Here is a 15,663-nt window from a genome sequence, read left to right on the forward strand (position 1 = left end):
AGAAACTTGTTACCCTTCTTTTGAACAGGGGTACCCAGGTTTTTTCAAGAAAGGACCACACCATTATAATCCCAAAGTTGTGCAATTTTTTTCTTTGTAAGGTCATGTGGGATGATATATACAAGTGTTGGCTATGTGGTATCCTAGTTCACCTTATATGGGCGGTCATGGCCAATCCTTTTAGCTTCCATTTTCATTGCCTCTAGGCCTATGGTACTTATGTATTGACTACCCCTTAGTGGTTGATAAGTCCATGCTTTGATGGGAATTTAATGTCCTGGGTAGGCTTTGGAGATCTTGGAGGTGGATCTACTTGGACACATGATTTATGGGAGCCCTCAGTTACTCACTTATGATTATTGTTATGTAAGGGTGGAAACACTGATGTCCAACACACCTATTTATTCCCCACATGGACCATTTCATCGTTGGTATGCATGCCTTTGGCCTTGGTTATTATTCTAATTGTTATTTTTACATGACAATCTCACAATTCACAATGCATTATGTGCTCCTTGAGGCACATATCACATCCTCCAAGGCAAGGAAAGAGGGTCATTGCACTTTCCTTGGCAAGCCATCTCCATATGAAAGCACTTAAAATGCTTTGTTCAAAAAACCTTTTCAAGCATTGTTTCACCATTAAAGGAGGGTTGAATTCTCTTGGGGGTTGTCGCGGGGGTCAAGTGTGGCGACTTGACACCTTTTATGAGCAAAGCAAAGGCCGTGTCAAGTAAAAAACACTTATATGGAATATGGCTAAGTCTACATGCAAGGAAATGAAGCATCGAAATGTTAAATCAAGCAAGATCAAGCATGCAAGGAAATGAAGCATCGAAATGTTAAATCAAGCAAGATCAAGCCTAAATAAGGGAGCCATCCACCTTCAAGAGAGCTGCGGGAGGTCAAAGGGTCAATTCCAAATGAACGTTGAGCAAAAAGGGGGAGGCATTGACCTCTCCTAGCTCCAAATATTATTCCAAGTCAATCCTATCTATTTTCGAGGGGAATGTTGGACTTCTACAACAAATCGCCTAGCAAGCAAGTCAAGTTTCCTTGTGTGGATGTCAACCTCTTTTGGAGGGTTTTCAAGCAATGTGAAGCTAATTTTATGTAATGACTTCTTCTCCAAGATTATTGTGGATGACAAGTCAACCATTGTTGAAGTTTCTTAGACGTTTTCTAAGGAGCAAACGGGAGAGAGATGTTGAAATCCTCTTCTATAAGTTGAGAACTCATTGTCCTCCCAAATCGTTGTGAATTGTTGAGATCATTATGCCATAATATAATATTTTCATGAAGTTTTGGTGTCAACTTTAAAGTCTCTTATCCTTAGCTATTCTACATAATTTTAAAGACAATATTGTGCTAATCGAGACTACTACAAGGCTATCAAGATTGATCCATTGAGGGGCAATTTTATCTCTTGGAGGGTAAATTCTTTCACTTTTCTTTTGTTGGTGTGAGGTAAGCATTAAATATCCTTGTTGGGCCATACCTTAAAGGTTCCTCGACAAGGATTTCCCCTTGGACGGATCCCTTCTAGTAGGGCTTGGTTTCATAAATTTTCTTATTAGAAAAGAAGGTAATTTAACTTCTAGGGTTCTACCTTCTTGTCTAATCCAGAAGTAGTGAAGAACCAACTGAAGAGGGGCATTCATCTTGACCTCATTAAGCCCTAGTGGAGATAAGGCAGTAGCTCTAAATCCAGTAACCAACCACAACTATTTATAAATCCAAGTTCTTGTCATTTTATTTATTTATATTAGTGAAAATTCTGTGAAAAATAGAAAAATATAAAATACAAAAACAATCTAAAATCTAAAATACCGAAAATAGTCTCATTTTGAGGCGGATGTCTTGGGTTTTGTGCCTCTTGTGCAACACCTAATAGCCCAAGAGAAAATTGACCCACTCCTTTGTGGATTATTTTGTTCTAACATCATTTTTTGAAGGTTTTTCAAGGTCTTCTCAATTCTGGAATAAAATTAGAACTATCATCTAAGGATTTGTGAAGCCCTGGCCTACGGTTTGAAGGAAATAAGGTGAGATCTAATGATTTATACCCTAGTTTTAATTCTGATTGGCTTTGATTGCATATTTTATCTCATTCAGAAGTATTTTCATCCTCCCAAAATGCTGGAAAGCGTTATATTTTTATTGGGAGGAAATCTAGGCTTTGCTCCAGGGGAATTAGTCCTCCAATTTATGCAATTGCTATTTCAGATTATTGTAACTTTACATTTTATTGCATAAATTTGTTGCTGGGCTATCATTTCACTAATATTTCAGAGCCCTAGCATTAACACCTGTAGGTACTTGATCCTATTGTGTTTCCACACTCTTAGGTTGCTTGAAAACGACTCCAAACTTGTGTTTTTTGTTTTTTTTTTTCAAAATTTTCATTCTATAGGTGCTGGGACTGCAAGGGCAGAAAGCTTGTTGTCATTTAGGTCATATAATCATGAATTCAAAGAAAGGTCATCTCACTTGATATATGCATCCTTACCTCAACTTGTGACATCAAAGATAGTATTTGTTTGACGTATTTCTCTCTTTCTCAAATGTTGGTTTGTATTTTATGCGTTATTTATTCACATGTCAGATTTAGCATTTGTGTTTAATTAACTCCAACGTTCATCTAACATAATGTTTCTAGGCACTGGTTTACTAACCTGTTGATTAAGCAATTGAGGTATTGGAATACCCCCTGTAGCATTATAGGAGTTGGCCTAAAGTGAGAGGAGATTGTGGTGAGGTGAAAATGGGTACTGTTGCCGCCTAATCCACACCGGGGATAATGTGGAGAAAATCTTTAATCCACTTGGTGTGGCCTTGCAGGCAAGTTTCGAGTTGAGTCGCTGTCACTCAATTCTCAACTCCTCTGTCTAGGCTAACTCTTAGCGAAACCAAGGGGGGTAGTCCCTCAGAAAAGAACTAAGGCTTAACCAAGCTATAGACAAATATGAAATGTTCTAAGAGTTCATTAAATAACACAAGAATACATTCAACCATCAACATGTAATATGAAAGATAGATGAGCAAATAATGACATTCACCATCAATATACAAGATGAGAAAGATAGATAAGCAAATGATAAAATGAAAAAAGTGAAAGGCAATATAGATCAATGCCAAAAAATAAATGCTTATGCTTGAAAGTGAAATTCCCAAAGAAGTTGGTTGTTGCTAAAATGTAAATATGGCAAATGAAATATCAACCCCATATTGTAAAAGTAAATGTTGTGGAGAATGTTTTTGGTAAATTTATTTAGTTAGATTTCACTTGGATTTTGATAAATTAGTGATGTGAGATGACATATATGTGGTGATCCGCATGAGTGTACAATTGAGATGTGTGATTGCAAGAAACGTAAGTCTAATCTAAGGTGTGTTTCGCCATCTACATTTATCCTTTGAATGGGTCTCAAAGGGCAACAACGAGATCTAATGGGAGGATGCTAGCTTCTGTGACTCCCCTAATTTCACAAGTCGACTAGTTGTTGGAGATCCAACACTAGGAGAATCTATCTCCTAGATTGATTTCGTAGGTCAACCTTTATCTTACCCCAATCTCACAATAAATGATAGAATTGGTTTTCCCTAATTAAACTAAGTCACCAACAAGATCTTTCTGGGTATCATGCAAGGATCAAGCTAGGCTTGCAATGACGAGAGCATAAGATAGCTTGATGGGGTTTGTTACTCTTTGCAAAATTGAAATTTAATATAAATGAAATCTAATCTATGAAATTGAAACCTACTCTATGTTTTGCCATGCTAAGTAATTTTTAACCTAATGAAAGCAAACCACAAAAGATGAGACATAACACAAGAGGCCCTCAATGGGTAAGGGTGTTCTAGTCTCTAATGGTGTCTATGAGACTAAGGAACATAGTGGATTAATTTTCTCCAATACCCAAAAAAAAGTTTCTATGAAAAATAGTCTTAATTAGAATTAATTAGCCAATTTTAATTATTTTCCAAAGTCTAATTTAGGAAAAGTGTTTAATTGATCAGAATTAATTGAGGCAAATCGATTTTCCTCTAACGACTTCCAAAAGGGTCATATGATGGGCTCAAGATGGTCTTAGCCATCGATTATGATTAGATTGTGGCCATTGATTGCTCAACGAGAGATTATAAGAAGAAATCGATGGGCATTTGGAGAGCACATTCGAGACACAAATTTGCAGTGAGAGCAAAGGGCGCAATGATAGTGTGAGGGCACCGACAAATTGAGATTAGTAGTGATTGAAGATAGAGTTACTAAATAAAATTCTTCACAATGATTTCTAGTTTCTCAGAATGAGTGTTAGTTTATGTAGCATCAAACAGTGTAGATACTTGAGAGTTAGTTGTAGAACCAATTGGGCTCGATTAGGTGTTCAGTAGACAGTGCAAAGCTAGTTGTACTTAGAGATTGAAGGGACAGTTGCAGAGCCAGTTGCAGGAGGACAATAGATCAGAGAAAGTTTTTAGACCCAGAGGGAGTCTAGCTACAGAGGGAGCAACCCTGTGGAAGCTTGATCTTTAGGTTCTGAGGTGATCAGTACACACAATTGCAGTTGTAGCAACAGAATAGTGGCAATAACGGTGTGAGGAGGATCAGATTATGCGCAGTGGTTGATGGACAATGTTTGCTAGGTTGACTTCCTCACAGTTATTTCTAGTGATAGGAAGTCAGATCAGTTGAAGATGTGAAGAAAGTAGGTGCAACAGAAGTCAGACATCAACATCATGGAGCAGTCCAACTACAACATGTTCCCACAAAACAACAGGTCGCAGATATACTCACAAAAGCTCTAAGGAGAGCTAAGTTTGTCTATTTCAGAGAACATATGGGTATAGTGGAGAACACCTTCCCTGCTAAGAGGGAGTGTTATTTAGTGTAGTGTCAGACAAATGTTCTAGTCTTGGATGATGCTAAGAGGTTAAGGAACACTAGATCTCCAAAATCCAGAAAAGGTTTCACAAGATAAGCTTGGGAAACCCTTTAATTAAATTAATTTGCCATAATTAAAATATTTCCCAAGTCTAACTTAGGAAAAGTGGTAAACTAAAGTTAATTAATTAAGGATGTTCGAGATTGCTCTAGAGGCTTCTATTGTTGAAGTCTAATTGATCGCAGCCGTCGATGGAGATTAAATCATGGCCATTGAAGACTTAATGAGAGATAATAAGAGCATGTTTAAGGGCTTGGAGAAGATACATCAAGCATCAGAGCGAAATAGTGTGATCGAGCTACCCAGTTTGCAGTCCTCAGCAAGGGCACACTAATAACAATAGTGGGCTTCTATGCGGCACAACAATAACAATATAGGGGTTACTGTTGATTTGGGGTAGCATCGGATATGCTCTAGCCATGGAATTTGGTGGAGAGGTTGGGGCACATGAGATCTCCAATACCTAGAAAGGGTTTGGGTAGATTCTAAACAGTTCAGGAGATATTAAAATAATTAATATTTTTAATGGAGTCCCTAAGTCTAAACTTAGGAAAATTAAAACATTAATGTGAATTAATATGAAACTGTGTTAGAATGGTCCAAAAGACATGGATCAAGCTAGATCTAGTCTTAGTCGTTGATTAGGGACTTAATCTCGGCTGTTGAGATGTCAACAGGAAAAGTATAAGAGGAGGCTTGAGGGTCACTTGTAGAGTACACCAGAGTGATCAGTGACTCTATTCTCTAGAGCGGGGTTTGCTAAGAGAGATAGAATTAGTGATCGGGAGATGCAGCTGAGGGGCATTTGAGTACAGAGAGACAGAGAGGTAGAGATAGTGCCAGGAGAGTAGCACAGTAGCCAAGGAGAGTGACGTAGAGCCAGCCAGGGATCACGCAAAGGCAGCCGAGAGCTGCACAGAGCCTCAGAGAGGCCAGTGTTGCTGACGCAGAGGGCCAGAGGGCTGACGCAGGGCCTCCCAGGGCTGACGCAGACCCATCCGGGGTGACGCAAGGCCAGCGTGAGGCAGAGAGGGGCTGACACAGTCCAGAGAGAGGCTGACGCTGGGGTTTCTGGGGCGGATTTGTGCTGAGTAGTTGCCGGAAGGATTATCTGGAGTTTCAGCTAGAAGATTTGTTAGAAACTGAGAGGTATTACTGCCAAGGAAATTCTCTATTATGTAGGTCAGTTTCGGCACCCAAATTGTACTCTGATATTGCTTAATAAGAAAATCCTCAGATCGCTACATCAGTTTTCCCACATTGGGTTTTTCCGGGGACATTAGTCCAAAAATAGTGGTGTCATATGGTGTGTTTGTTTCTGTTTCTTTTAGTTGTTGATCTGTAATATGTTGAGAATGCACTAGTGTTTATTTTCAGTGTTTACATTGTAAATAACTTGTTAAGGAAAATAATAAGTAGGTAAGAATAAATCAGATAAAGTGCATGGAGGGTTTCTAACTAAGTAAACTTAGAAACTTCAACATGGTATCAGAGCGCGATTGCAGATCACAGGAGGACTAAAGGACATCAGGATCGGAGCAATAGCAGCAGAAAACAACTGTCCCGAGGTGATAGTAGTTGTTTCTAGCAGAGCAACAACAAGGGAAGGGTGAAGCAGTGCTTGCGTCATCAAGGGTGAGCCGAGAAGAGGCAGCGCAAAAGCTAAGAAGGCAAAGGGAGCCTCACGCAGAGCCACGCAGTAGCTGGGAAGGCTGATGCAGTTGGCTGAGGAGGCCGGGTTGCTAGTGCCGGGATTACGCAGAGCCTAGGAGCTCTCACCTTTAGGTTGCTGGGGTTTAGAAGGCTGTGGGAATATTGCAGAGTGGAGCTGGTGAGGTATTGTAGTCAGAACAATACCTGACAGAGCAAGGCTAGAGGAGTTGCTACTGAGGGTTTCTAGTTGAGGAACAAGACGATCAGAGTAGGGAGCATCTCGACAGCGACAGAAGGGTTTCCAGGAGGGAAATCAGGGCTCAGAGGGAGTCCAGAAGAGAATTTCCAGACAGGAATTAGAGACTTAGAGGAGTCAAATAGAGAACTTCCAGGAGGGAAGTAGAAGACCATCATGGCACTACATGGAGTAAGAGACCAGGATAGACTGGACGGAGTGTCGAACTTCGCAGTTTGGAAGGCCAGAATCTTATCCGTACTTGACAGGAATCATGTCAAGAACTTCGCCTTGAAGGTAATAGCTATCCCAGTCGACCCCAATGATAATGACAAGTACGAGGAGGCGATGGCAAGGGCCAAGAGCATTATCCTTGACGGGGTCAAGGATCATGTAGTACCACACATAGCCGAGAAGGAAACGACATTTGAGATGTGGGAGGCTCTCAAGAAGCTGTACCAGCATACTTATGTGCAGAGAAGAATGTTACTTGAGAATCAGTTGAGGTCGTATCAAATGAAGAAGGGAGAACCGATTGACACCTTCCTCGAAGGACTGAATGAGATCCGAGATCAGTTGACTGCTATAGAAGCGACACTGGATCAGGTGTTGATGGTGAGGACAACCCTGAATGCTAACTCAGAAGACTGGGAAGTATTTGTTCGGAGTATACTAAGCACAGGGACTCTCCCACCTTGGGACGAGATGTGGGCAACTCTTCGCCAGGAAGATATCAGAGGGCAGTCGAAGACGGGTAGCAGCAACAAGGGGATCAAAGTGAAGCAGGAGGAGGAAGATGTTGCCTTAGCATCTGAGGGAAAGCAAGAAAAGCAGAAGAAGAAAGATCTCTCCAAGAGCAAGTGCTTCCACTGTGGGGAGCTGGGTCATTATGCGACCCAGTGTCCAAGGAAGAAGAGTAAGGGAGAGTCATCCGAGACTAAGGCAGCGCTAGCTAGGGTAGAGAAGGAAGTTTTGACAGACGATGACTGTGCCATGAGTGCACACACACCACTTGAGCGAAAGTGGGGAGACATCGAGCTGTAGTCAGGCGGACTATAGGCGATGAGGGGCAGGATCCTCGAGGTACCCATCCTCTTGGATTAGACCTTGCTACGGGAGCCTCGAAGAGGAGTAGTAGGACTGGCTGAGTTGGGTAGAGATGGATGCGGATGGAGCGGCAAAGAGAGCTACAGTGCAGGAGTCCTGATACAGCGCGAGGCTAGTGGGCTGCAACAGTGCGAGAGGCACGAGAGTGTTGCACCAGTGCAGGATGGCATAGAGAGGTGTGCAACGATGCGAGATGCAAGCAGTTATGCAGCAACGCAAAGGTCAAAGAGGGAGCACTTGTCAACGACAAAGGGAGCTTCAGCATCAGTGGGTATCTCTAGCCCAACAGAGAGGTCAGTTGGGAGATCAGTTACTTACTTCTCAGTAACTAAGTTGCAGTGCAGCAGTGGGCAACACGATGCAGCTTGATGAGAGGAGGTGTAGTGCGGATGCAGTGTTGGGAGAGAGGACCAGCAGCAACATGAATGCAGAGGGAGCTGTTGTACAGATGCAACAGTGGTAGTGACAGAACCATGGGCAGTAGTACAAGATGCAGCAGTGCAGAGGATGATGGGCAGGAAGGCCTAGCATCAACACAGGTATTGATGCCGGATGATCAGAGCAATACTAAGTGAGGAGTATTGCTAGAGCACAGTCCTCGCTAAGAGGGAGTGTTGATTTGGGGTAGCATCGGATGTGCTCTAGCCACGAAATTTGGTGGAGAGGTAGGGGCACATGAGATCTCCAATACCTAGAAAGGGTTTGGGCAGATTCTAAACAGTTTAGGAGATATTAAAATAATTAATATTTTTAATGGAGTCCCTAAGTCTAAACTTAGGGAAATTAAAACATTAATGTGAATTAATCTGAAATTGTGTTAGAATGGTCCAAAAGACATGGATCAAGCCAGATCTAATCTTAGTTGTTGATTAGGGACTTAATCTCGGCCATTGATATGTCAACAGGAAAAGTATAAGAGGAGGCTTGAGGGTCACTTGGAGAGTACACCAGAGTGATCAGTCACTCTATTCTGTAGAGCGGGGTTGCTAAGAGAGATAGAATTAGTGATCGGGAGATGCAGCTGAGGGGCATTTGAGTACAGAGAGGCAGAGATAGTGTCGGGAGCGTAGCGCAGTAGCCAAGGATAGTGATGCAGAGCCAGCCAGGGATCACGCAAAGGCAACCGGGAGCTGCGTAGAGCCTTAGAGAGGCCAGCGTTGCTGACGCAAAGGGCCAGAGGGCTGACGCAGGGCCTCCCAGGGTTGACGCAGACCCATCCGGGGTGACGCAGGGCCAGCGTGAGGCAGAGAGGGGCTGACGCAGTCCAGAGAGAGGCTGACGCTGGGGTTTCTGGGGCAGATTTGTGCTGAGTAGCTGCCGGAAGGATTATTCGGGGTTTCAGCTAGAAGATTTGTTAGAAACTGAGAGGTATTACTGCCAAGGAAATTCTCTGTTAGGTAGGTCAGTTTCGACACCCAAATTGTACTTATGATATTGCTTAATAAGAAAACCCTCAGATAGCTGCACCAGTTTTCCCACATTGGGTTTTTCCGGGGACATTAGTCCAAAAATAATGGTGTCATATGGTGTGTTTGTTTCTGTTTCTTTTAGTTGTTGATCTGTAATATGTTGAGCATGCACTAGTGTTTATTTTCAGTATTTACATTGTAAATAACTTGTTAAGGAAAATAACAAGTAGGTAAGAATAAATCAGATAAAGTGCATGGAGGGTTTCTAACTAAGTAAACTTACAAACTTCAACAGCTACATGGGTACAACAATAACAGGGGTCTACACTAGTATTATAGGGACGTAACACTCTCCTCCTTTGAAATGGAGAAAACACTCTTATTTATACATGAGTTGCTTTGAGAAGAGGATAAGCAACTAATAAATTCAGATCCACTTTTCTTTCAAGTAGGTACAACTATTTTACTAATAATTAGAAGATAATTATCTTTGCAAATCCTCTTACAAATCTCTAATGTCTTTGATAGGAGATCTTATCAAAATTTCCATGATTCTTCGCCATTGAATATGCTTCAATAATTATCTCAAATTGTTGCATAATAAAATAAACCCTCATCTACTGCACCAGTTTTCCCTTTGGGGTTTTTCCGGGGACGTTTAGTCCAAAATATTGGTGTCATTTTTATTGTGTGTGCATCTATTTCTCAGTTCCTATTTTATAATTTTGTAGCATTTTTGTTGTGAAGAATGCATCAATGATTTAATCGTTATCTGCCGTAAACAGATAAACTGCTAATAAGTTAGAAGATTAAACTCAAGTTGGTGCATTCATGGAAATTCACAGGGAGATCGATTTTATCTGCAGAGGCCAAGTTTCCCAGCAGTGCGAATTGACTTAAAGAGGCCGAGTTGCCAGAGCAAGAAAGAATTTTCCAGAGTGATCGATTTGCATAAGGGACGCCGAGTTTGTCAGAGAAGGTTGAATTTCTAGAGGAGGCTGGGTTTATTTCCCGACCAGTGTGAGTTGCTAGAGAGGCTGAGTTAGATAGCGACGCATATGTGGATCAATTTAGAGAGCTAGTTGAGGGCCGAATTGAATCAGTGAGGCTGAGTTGCTTCCAGGAGGTTAGATCGACCCGCTGAGTGAAGAAAACATTTTTTCGGAGATTTGCTAATTTACGACAAATAGTTGTATTATTTTCATTTACAAAATTATTGAAGAATAAATAAAACACTCATCTGTAGGACTGGTTTTCCCCACACAGGGGTTTTTCCAGAGACATTTTATCCAAAAATTTTGGTGTTCATTATCTATGTGAGCAATATTTTCTCAGTTCCTATGATTTAATTTTCTGTGAAGTTGCAGTAGTGTTTTATTCAGAATTTGCCACATATAAATTGCAGAAGATAAATAATCTATTTCAAATAGGTGAATAATAACTAATAATTGCAACAATATTTTAAATTTCACAAAGGGGGATGCCTAGGAGACTTTCCTAGGATCACTTGGCACCCTTAGCCCTCAATACATTCCCTAAAATGGCCTACACATGGATGATGTTAGCACATTCTTCCTTACGGCACACATGTGTGGGCAATCATTTGTGTTTTGTCATTAGCTATTAGGTCGGCTTGTGACCTAATTTGTTGTTACATTATTATTTTATTGGTTTAGGGGGCATTAGGCTAAAATTAACTTTGCGACTCCTCATATAAGTAGAGGGGAGATCATTTGTTGTAAATCATCACCACAACTTGGAGATTTCAGCCTCTCTTTAGAGAATTTCGGCCCTCTTTTCTTGTGGTAGAGATGTGACCTATGAATGCACTTTCATATTTGGAACAAATCATTTGTCTTTGGAGCTATTGTCTTGGATCAATGGATGGAAATTTTTGCATGTTATCTTGTAAGTGAGCTTATTGTTGAATATTATTTTCTTTATGTCTAATGTATGGAATATATTGAATCTAGGGTTTGTTATTGTGCCCTAATTTGTTGAAAATCTATTTGGTAGAATCTAGATATCATTATTGCATGCATTACTCATTAAATAACATGTGAATGATAATCCTAGTGGTGAACTTTGATTAGCTCTCCCATGAAACTTCTTGATCCATTGCATAGGTAATTGCTAGGGTATCATTTATCGTTCCTCCTTTGCAACTTTTTGGTCATTTAATCAACTCGTAGACTCCATCCACCCAAGGATAAGGCATTGGCCCTCCTTTGTTGATGATCACTTTAACTTTAATCCATAAATTTTCTCTCTCCTCTCCTTGCCCTAATTCAACCCCTTTAAGGCCAAGTGGCCAAGCTAGGGCTTGGTGTGAATTCCTAGGGGAAAGGAATTTCCAGAGTTGGAGAGTCTAAATGCCAAGAGGAGAGTGGTTGCCACAAAATCCCTTCTTTTGGTAGTCATTCACTTCAATTTCGTCCATAAATTTCTTTGCCCTAGTTACTAGCCCTAAGCTAACCCTATTTTGGATTTAGCTTCAACTTGGGGGCTTATTTAAGGGTTTCATGATCTTGCTGATATATATTGTTGGAAACCCTTTCTCCTTGCCTTGACCTTTGGCCATCCCAACACTCAACCTACTAATCAAGCCCTAGGTCTTGTGCCTCATCTAATAGGCCTCTATCAAGAAAGCAAATTGCCTCCTATTGGAGCCTTGAGCCTAAATTGTGACTTTCTTGTAGAAGGCCTCATTGTGTCACCTTGTACCCTAACCTTAGAATACCCATTAGGTGACCTTCTCACATACCAGACTCCTCCCATCGGTGAAAATCTGTAAAGAACAGGGGATTTTGGCTATGGTGACAGTGGGCCATCACCCCATTATTGTCACTTGGTCTAGTGTTAGCCTTGTATGGTGCCACCCTCGAAGGCCTGCTATATTTTGCGGCAACAATAACAATTATTAAAGAAAGTGATGATATTTTCCAACTTATCATATCTTTGCTATTGGCTGTTCTGAAACAGAAACAAGTCACTTCAACAACTACATATAACTTGGTACAGAGTGTTGTCAAACAATGTGAAAGGAAGCTAGAACCTTACTTGTTTGATGAGGTGTTGGTGGAAGTAGGGTTCAAATCAGAAAAGGGTGATGAGTTTTGTGTGGGAATTGAGTCCTCGATAACAACCATCATAGATGAGGATGATAGTTATACCACTTCAGCAATATCTTCTACAGGGCTTTCAAATGATAGTCACCAGGAACATACCCAGGAAGAGATCAAATATCTTATAGAAAGCCTTTGCAATGAAGGAGAGAACCAAGATGCTAAAAGACACAATATTACAGCAAGACAGTGAGCTTAAGGCCTTTGGAGTTACATGTGCTAGGACAATTGCCAAACTTGCCAGTGTTGAGTAACGACGAAAGTTTCTAATGGGGAGCAATAGAAACCTACCCTTGAGTTGCATTTAGCAGGATCAAGGAGTGGGAGTGCAAGCAATCAAGCATTCCTCGGTAGATGTCACGTGGATATCAGAGTATCACAATGTCAGCATGGTGGAGCTATTCCTTGTGTTTGTACTTGTACACAAGGTCTTTTGTAGGGGTTGTTGATGACTAATGATGATGGAAGACACATTCCATGGGAGGTTATGGACTCTGAAAATAATATCATTGCTATTGATACCTCCTATTTCAGAACTCCATTTCATTTGGATTGGAGAGAGATTATGAGTTGGTATCCTATTGAGTTGGTGACTTTTGGGAAGATACTTCTAGCAGGGGGCATAGCGCAATAGGAGCACTCAGATGTTTGGGATGATAGACCCCAAATTGGTCAATGGGATCCAGGTGGAGTACACCCATGGGAGGAAGGGTTCAACACCATGAAGATACTTCCCTTGGTTGACTTATTCAAATATGCTACCACCTTCAGGATCTATGATGATACCAAGGTTTGGGATCTAGGGATTTCTATGATGGATGGATTGCTTCACCTTGTGATAGAATTTGAAGGAGATACCGAGATTGATATTACCCTCTTGATGCAGTATAGTGGAGCATTCATCATATTCGTTTGCGATCCAGGAATTGGTTTAGACTATATAACCGGCAGTGACAATCGGTCAAGGGAGAAAGCAAGGTTGCATAAAGGAACAACCATTCTAGTCATTACTCCCAGCCGACATACATCCTGCTTCGTTCATAATCGCCTTTGCTGGTTGGTTTTTGATGAAGCAGACATACTTTTGGACCTAGGATTTGGTAGAGACATAAAGGAGATATTGACTCTGTTGGAAGCTGGGAGTATAGCAAATAGCCGTTTTTTTATTATGAGTACCAGAGGCAGAACTTGCTTTTGTCACCAACATTGAATGAGGAAGTTAATGATCTTGCAAAAACTAAGCTTGAACAATCCTGTCACCATTGGGCTGAAGGAGAGAATTTTTTTCTCAAGGTAAGACCAAATTATCTTCTGATCTTTCTGCAGATGCACTAACAAATGAATGGGCTCTGCCTGGAACTTGTAGTTCAGCATCAGAATACAGATTTCCAGCTAAGTTAGTTCAGAGTTACATCAAGGTACCATGTCATTTAAGGTTTGTAGTGTTGTTGGCTCTTTTGCAATCTCAATTTGAAGTAGAACCTTCTCGCAAGGTTGTGGTTTTCTTCTCAAAATGTGGTGCAGTGGATTTCCACTGCACTGTCACAAGTGAGTTTCACATTTTGAAGAGGTGTAGGAAGAAAAATGTGCTCCTCTTGTGCACTGATGTAGCAATAAGAGGCTTGGACTTTTCGAAAGTTGGATGCATTATTCAATATGACTCTCTAGGAGATGCGAATGAATATGTGCACAGGGTTGGTAGAACTCATCTAGACTAGAAAGGGGAAGCTGTGTTATTTTTGCAGCCTATTGTGTCAGATTCCTTGAAAGAATTGCAGAAACATGGGGTGCCCTTGAATGAGCTTTCAGTGCAAAATATTTTGGATCATATTCAAGTTTGTGGAAGGAAGTTTATTGATGAAGGCAAATTAAGAAACGTTATTTTCTGAAAGTGAACTCAAGTTGGCTTCATCTAATCATAGCTCATTAGAGGATCATTCGTTAAAAAATTTGGATATCTTGTAAGTCTGAGGTCTCGTATATCTTTGCATGGCAGACAGATTATTGGCATTGGTTCTTATCCATATTTCTGTGGTCTCTATTCTCCCACGGCAGACAGTCTCGGCATGATCCTTATACAAGAGTTGGATGGATTCGTTTGTAAAATTCTTTGGCTTGATACATTCGCATGGCAGACCAGATTGGATGTCTTTTTCTTACGCATGACAGATCATATTCGGTATAATCCTTATGTATGTTTTCATGGCTCCATAGCTTCGCAAGGCAGACCAAGATTTGGGATGGATCTTATGCATGTTTGTGTAGGTTTACATATTCACATGGCAGACTAGATTTAGCTTGGCTCACATACATGATTTTATGGCCATACATAATCGCATGGCAGACCAGATTTAGCTTGGCTCACATCCATGATTTTATGGCCATACATATTCGCATGGCAGACCCTATTTATTGGATGATCTTTTGATGATCTTAGTATGGAAGACATGCCCTTGCATGGATGGCAGACCAGCTTGTATGAAGATGACAGACCTCTATATGATGGCATTTGGATGGCAGACCAATGATAGCAGACCATATATGATGATGATGTAATTCAGATGTGCGGACCCTTTGTTGATGGCAAACATACATGTGACATGATCCTCATGAAGGCAGAAATAATTCGAATTGTAGTCAGATGGTCCGAAGATAGACTAAGTGATGGGTATGATGGTGATGATACTTGATGGTGATGCTTAGGACAGTGATCATGATAGCTATGGATAACGGTGTCTCAGCTCATGTGTTATGACAGTGTTGCTATGATGCAGTGATTATAGGATTACTATGATTCAGTGTTGACCATGATATGGCAGATTTGTTTGCAGCTCTCTTACAAACAAAGTTGTGAACTGACCCTAGTTGGCCCTAGGAGGCCTGATGTAATGAATTATCCCACTATGGATGTACTTTGTATCACAGCTGAACAATTGATGAATATCTAATAGAAGAAGTAGAATTGATTTCCAGGTTTTCCCACTTGTGGGTTTGCCCTGGTCTCTGACCAAATCTTGGTGTCTCTATGTGTGTATGCTTTTCTTCTGAGGTTCTTTTTATTTCTGCTGCATTGTTGATGACGTTGTTCTTTCTACATAATTGCTAATGATGTGTTAATGTATGAAAAGTATAATTGCAATTATCAAAAGAAAAGAACAATATAGCCCTAAGAAAAATAACAAAGGGTC

The 15,663-nt window shown here is 40.8% G+C and overlaps 1 protein-coding gene and 1 pseudogene across 1 annotated transcript in view; both read left to right on the top strand.

Moving 5' to 3' along the window:
- Positions 1-15,663, top strand: part of LOC149251400 (golgi-to-ER traffic-like protein) — a 400,402-nt gene that overhangs the window by 58,845 nt on the left and 325,894 nt on the right. The window lies entirely within an intron of this gene.
- Positions 13,290-14,364, top strand: LOC149251401 (DEAD-box ATP-dependent RNA helicase 17 pseudogene; annotated as a pseudogene).

This window comes from Pinus tabuliformis, chromosome 7 (assembly GCF_031772625.1).
Source record: "Pinus tabuliformis cultivar Carrire ecotype Pingquan chromosome 7, CPIR1, whole genome shotgun sequence".
Lineage (NCBI taxonomy): Eukaryota > Viridiplantae > Streptophyta > Pinopsida > Pinales > Pinaceae > Pinus > Pinus tabuliformis.